Below are 6916 nucleotides of genomic sequence, written 5' to 3'. Positions count from 1 at the left end.
TCCTTATACCAGAGCAAAATCTGAAATATTTTTATCATTAATATCTTGAAACTATGTCATACTACTTGTATTTTGACCAATTTTGATTGATACTATAGAGAATGATACTGATATTGATATTAAATATTTTGTCAAATGTGAGAACCATATCCACCTCACAAAAAAATATCAAGGTATCAACTAAAATTTTACCAATACTGTTAAAATAGACTGATTCTGATACATTGTTACACCTCCAAGTGTTGGCAAGTTTGTATTAACCCATTTACTGTGGCACCTGAGTTTTAGCCCTGTTCCCATCTATGGTCAATATGGGGCTAAAAAACAAATATTTTATATATTAACCAAACTACACACTAGAAATTGAAGAGACGACGACATTTTGGTCCGTCCTGGACCATTATCAAGTCGATTGTGATGAGACGAGGGAGGCAAGGGCTATTTAAGTTAGGCAAGAGAGAGAGTGGTGAGGAGATGGAAATCTTAAGAGGAAGATAAGAGCAAGGCAAAGGGTATGAAAGGTAAGGTGTAATAATAGGAGTAAGAAAGGGAATGTAAGAGAAACAAGAGAAAGAAAAAAAGAAAGAGGGAAAAGGAAGGGTAGGCTTATGTTAGGTCACATTTGTTAGAAAGTTTAGAACATTTGAGTATGTACTGTGAAAGGGAAGAGTCAACAGCAACAAAGTCAGGACTCTGGTTCATGTTGGGTAGGTTGTAAATCAGAGCCGATTTGACAGAACAGCATCTGTGTAGAGTAGAGGCAGGAAAGATTATTTAAGAGGAAGACCAATCAAGAGGATGATTATAATCCCTAACATGGCAGAAGAGAGCATTGTTTGTGTCAGCAGACACAATCAGCATTGCTTCCAATGCTGCTGGTGTCTACTCTATTTCCTGTTTGTCTTGTCCTCTCCAATACTTTGGTGAAAATGGCCATACACTAAATGACAGACTTAAGGAACACAAAAGAAGATGCTCTCTTCCCTTTCACAGTAAATACTCAAATATTCTAAACTTTCTAACAAACGTTACCTAACATAAGCCTACCCTTCCTCTTTCTTTCTTTTTTCTTTCTCTTGTTTCTCTTACATTGCCATTCTTACTCCTATTATTACACCCTACCTTCCATACCCTTTGCCTTGCTCTTATCTTCCTCTAAGATTTCCATCTCATAATCTCTCTTTTGCCTAACTTAAACAGCCCTTGCCTCCCTCGTCTCATCACAATTGACCTGATAATGGTCCAGGATGGACTGAAACATCATGTCTTCAATTTCTAGTGTGTGGTTTGGTCAACATTTTTCAGCCACATTATTGTGACTCTTCATCTGCAAATATTTTATATTTACATTAATTAAGTTTTTATAAGACCTGATCTTTCCAGATGTGCCATTAACAAAATTAAATCATATTAACAAACACCAGCTGTTGAATGTTGTGAAACACCCATTTCCAGTGTGCTGTCGGTAGCCCCTAGTAGTTTGCACTCTGGTGGAATCAAACCCTAGAAAGTGCTTCAGACCTCTTTAACCCATGCTGATTTACCAGGAAAAGAATCTGACTCTTTCTACAAATCAAAAGGGATCAGAGATCAAACCAAAACCAAACACAAAAATCCTCCCCCAAAATAGGTGGAACAAAACAATCTATTGTCTGTGGCCTAATTGCCTAAAGACAGATAAATTTTGTGACAAAGCATTTGAATGATTATTGCCATTGGTGAATGATACTAACATTGATGTGCCTGACCCCCACTAGATTGCAGCCCAGGTCACTTGGGTCACAGCCAGCCTACCACCTCACTTACAAGCTGCTAGCAGTGAGCCCAGAACACCCCATGGAGAAGAAAAGATCAGGCAGGAATTCTAATGTCCTGTCCCATGAAGCCCGTAAGTTAGGAACTGAGAGTACAATAGCTCCTGGAAATCAACAAGTATCAATAAACATGATAAATCATGATTGTTGATACTTGATGACTTTAATTTAAAATCGATAAACTGGGAAGATTATGAAGCAAGAACAGAGAATTTTTGGACTGGCAGATTCATAAACCTCATCCTGGAATCTTTCATTTATCAACGTGTAAAAAAGCCCACAAGAATGAGAGAAAGTGATGCTCCATCATTGCAGGATTTGATATTTAGAAAGAAAGAAAGAAGAGATATTTGACATTCAGTACCTTCCTCCTTTGGGAACTATGTCCTTTTGAAGAAATTAGATATGCTATGCGATATAATCTAAAAGAGAATGGTGACATTTAAATAGTAGACAAACTTAATTTTAAGAGAGGACATTATGGGCATGGGTAAAATATAGGAAGAGACCAAACCCTCAAACATAGCAGCACTATAAACATGCAAGAAACAAATACACAGCAGTGAGGAGAGAGGCAGAAAGGGATAGCGGACAATTGTTAAGCAGATACAGGCTTTTTCTATAAATTCATTAAAAGCAAGCTACATGTAAAGGATAAAATCCAGAGATTGAGAATCGGAAACAGGTTCACTAAGAATAAAAAAGAAATGTGTGAAACACTAAATGAACAGTTCCACAGTGTCTTTGTGCAAAATGAGCTTTTCAAAGAGCCAGACACAATGCCAATTCCAGAAAACACCATAGAGTACACAGAGATGTCTCAAGATGAAGCAAAAAATTTTCTCATGGGGCTAGGAAGAAATCTGTTGCACAGTACAGAACACTTGCCTTTTTCATCTGCTCATACTTCTTGAGCTCTATGTTAGTAGAGGCAAGTAAAAGATGATGACCTATTGCATAATAGTTTCAGGCTGACATAATCTGGCACCATTTCTCTACATTGAGTGATTCAAGGAAGTGGTGCACTTCATCATGTTAAATAATAAATGCTCATAATTGTGTTCTAGTATTGCTATCATTCGTTTCTGAACAATATTACACAATTTAAATTTAATACTGAACTGTACATTGTTCTTTTTCAAGATAAAATTAACAATAAAATTATTCAACCCATCCTCCTGCTTAGATAGTATTTTTTGTAAGTCGTGGACCATTGTTCACATATAGACGTACAATAATGGACAATTAGATATTTAGTAGAATTCGGTACTATTCGCTTTATAGAATCTGAAAACAAAATAAAGCTAAAAACCAAACTTAATGTTCCTTAGCCTGGTGTAGCATATATATATGTATAGTACTATAATAGGCCCTCATGTATTAGACCAAGGAAGGTTAAGTTAGGTTAGGTTTTCTTTATAACATAAATACAAAAAAATTTCCCATTTGTCCAAATTCAAGAGTACCAATTTCTACTTTCATATTGATATCAGTAGATGTACGATGGTCTTCATCGTTACCATAAGTACTATATAAACAAAAGGATGGGCTCAATTATTCAACTTACATTTTAAAGAAGCAGACCATATTACCCACTTGATGTTTTATTTATGCAGCTTTCCAGTTGTTCCTAACACATTGGCTAGGTCTCCTACCACCTCTCTTCAAACTTCTCAGGTGGACTTGCAATGGAAACCCAAGAATCCAGGTCTGAAAAATCCTCAATTAGTACAGGTTTATTCAATTTTATTCTATTGATAAAATGGCTATAGTGTTACATTTTTGTGAAGATATTATATCAGCTTGAGAATGCACAAGATTATGATTGTCTCTGGTGAGGCTCATTTACCCTTTACATATTTATGTCTAAATTTAAAATCTATGCCTCACAAATGAAATAAATAGGGCTCCCTATGCAAGTAAATGAGTTATACTTTTAAATTAATTTAACTCAATGTTCACTGTTAACACTCATCATCACACCATTCAACCTCCATATGCACGACAAGTCCAACTGTACAATTGCAGGTCCTACCTGATGCCTCCCTCATCCAAGAGGCCTACAGAGATATGCAGTCAATCATTGAGAGTACTGTGGTGTGACCTGCACCTGTAACCCTTAACCCAGCCTGGTGTTTCTGTATTCCCACAATCATGGACCATCATCTCCCTTTCAACACTTTCATTTAACTGACTAAAAAAAAGGTCCTAACGTCCTGCTCCTAAGGCTAAAAAATCCAGCACTGAATGTAATGAAAAGCTTCTTTCTGGTAGGGACTAGGTAGCTCCCCCCATATTCAATCACATCAGCCTTACCTGGAGGGGGTCTTGGCAGTTCTTCTTCTCTCCAAGCCTGGCCCCACCATGATACCTTGGTCTAACAGGCTGTTGCTTGCATCACTCACACGCCCATATATCCACTACAACCTAGTTGGTCTAGCACTTCTTGCAAGCAACATTATCTAACTCAGCCTGGCCTAACCCTAACATTATTATTATTATTTGTTATACAGTATATACAAGTTCTTACATTCTTGTAAAGCCACTAGCACGCATAGCATTTTGGACAGGTCTTTAATCTTAATTTTCCCCAGAATACGACCCACCAAATTGCTTAACAACCAGGTACCCATTCATTGCTGGGTGAACAAAGGCTACAGTTAAGCACTGGCGCCTGATCAATCCTCCCCGGCCAGGATATGAACCCAGGCCAAATCACTCGCAAAGAGCTGGTTGAGCGCCTTACCACTGTGCCACAGGGACTGTGGCGCTTATCTAACCCAGCCTAGCCTAGCCTAACTTCAGTATTATCTAACTCAGCTTAACCTAGCCTAACTTCAGTATTAGCTAACCCAGCCTAGCCTAATGATAACATTATCCAACCCAGATTAGCATAATTTCACAATTAGGAAACAAGATTTGTGAAAACGAGGAGACCTGCATTCTACCAGTGAGCAAATGATTGTGCACGAAATTACCTAACTTCCTCCCGTATATTTTGCAGACAAAACTGCACTGACCAACAGCAGTTCGAGCCACTTACCATTCATTACATAATCACTAATGATTCATCATTACTTAATGTCGGCATCTATACAGCTTCATCACGCTTTGCCAATTATCCCCGCATTTATAGATCAATACGCAATAATTACAAGATGAGACACTGCGCCATGTTTACACTGTCCCATATTATCATAACAAAGTTAAGCAGAGAGAACACTGACGGCCGCACCGGGAGACGCGACTCGCCAGTAACTGCTGCACGCCACATAGTTTAGTACTCACACCATAGATGGCAGGATACATTCGCGCCATTATTTGGTCTTTATTATATTAATAATGTACTTGACCTAGTTATCTATCTAGTGACCACGACGGGGTTAGGAAATTATTATTATACTATATAATATTAGTGGCCATCAAGTAAATTCCTGGAAAAATAAATAAATAAATAAATAAACATACACAAGAAAACTTAGACACGACCCTGCAGGTAGACTCGAACCCAGAGAGCACAGTTGTTCACACAACTGGTATAACTCCTATGTAACCCTTTACACTACCGCCCACAAGATGGGTATGGGGTGCATAATAAATGAACTAAACTACCTGGTATAACTAGTATGCGCTAACCGATTACACCAACTCAGACGCTTCAAAAGGAATGGAAATTTTGGAGTATTTCCCCATCTCCACTCCCCGAGGGCACCAGAGAGGTGTACGGTCACAATACGTTTTTCATCAAGCCACAGCCTTATAGGGTGAACTCCATATATAACTACTCCCTAAACTTCCTTTATAGGGAGTTCTATAAGTTCTCCGCAGTTCTCCTGTGCGTACTAGTGGCTTTACAAGATTGTAAATTACCATGCTATGTATTCTCACAAACCCAATGTACCTTCTTGTATATAAATAAATAAATAAATAAATATATATATATATATATATATATATATATATATATATATATATATATATATATATATATATATATATATATATATATTAGTATATTTTGGTAGCAGTCTTTCCTGTAGACATATTTTATTAAATATGACCGAAAAAGTAAGATTAATAATTCTAACACGAATTTTCTCAATCTTTCGTACATTATGCTTCACTGTTGGAGGTAAATCAAAAATCACTTCTCCAAAATTCATTTTTATTTCTAGTCTGACGCGACACGGGCGCGTTTCGTAAAACTTATTACATTTTCAAAGACTTCACAAATACACAACTGATTAGAACTTGCGTTTCCCTGATTTTATATCTACATTTGAGTGAGGTGGGAAGGGTGATGTGGCATTACATTTGAGTAAGGTGGGAAGGATGATGTGGCATTAGAGGATATTAATAGGGTATTAAAAGTATCAACACAAGACAGAACACGAAACAGTGGATATTGAATAGAAGTGTTTGTAGAAAGCCTATTGGTCCATATTTCTTGATGCTTCTATATTGGAGCGGAGTCTTGAGGTGGGTAGAATATAGTTGTGCAATAATTGGCTGTTGATTGCTGGTGTTGACTTCTTGATGTGTAGTGCCTCGCAAACGTCGAGCCGCCTGCTATCGCTGTATCTATCGATGATTTCTGTGTTGTTTACTAGGATTTCTCTGGCGATGGTTTGGTTATGGGAAGAGATTATATGTTCCTTAATGGAGCCCTGTTGTTTATGCATCGTTAAACGCCTAGAAAGAGATGTTGTTGTCTTGCCTATATACTGGGTTTTTTGGAGCTTACAGTCCCCAAGTGGGCATTTGAAGGCATAGACGACGTTAGTCTCTTTTAAAGCGTTCTGTTTCGTGTCTGGAGAGTTTCTCATGAGTAGGCTGGCCGTTTTTCTGGTTTTATAGTAAATCGTCAGTTGTATCCTCTGATTTTTGTCTGTAGGGATAACGTTTCTATTAACAATATCTTTCAGGACCCTTTCCTCTGTTTTATGAGCTGTGGAAAAGAAGTTCCTGTAAAATAGTCTAATAGGGGGTATAGGTGTTGTGTTAGTTGTCTCTTCGGAGGTTGCATGGCTTTTCACTTTCCGTCTTATGATGTCTTCGATGAAACCATTGGAGAAGCCGTTATTGACTAGAACCTGCCTTAC

Source organism: Procambarus clarkii, chromosome 66 (assembly GCF_040958095.1).
Source record: "Procambarus clarkii isolate CNS0578487 chromosome 66, FALCON_Pclarkii_2.0, whole genome shotgun sequence".
Taxonomy (NCBI): Eukaryota; Metazoa; Arthropoda; class Malacostraca; order Decapoda; family Cambaridae; genus Procambarus; species Procambarus clarkii.
Note: the sequence above shows the minus strand (reverse complement) of the source record.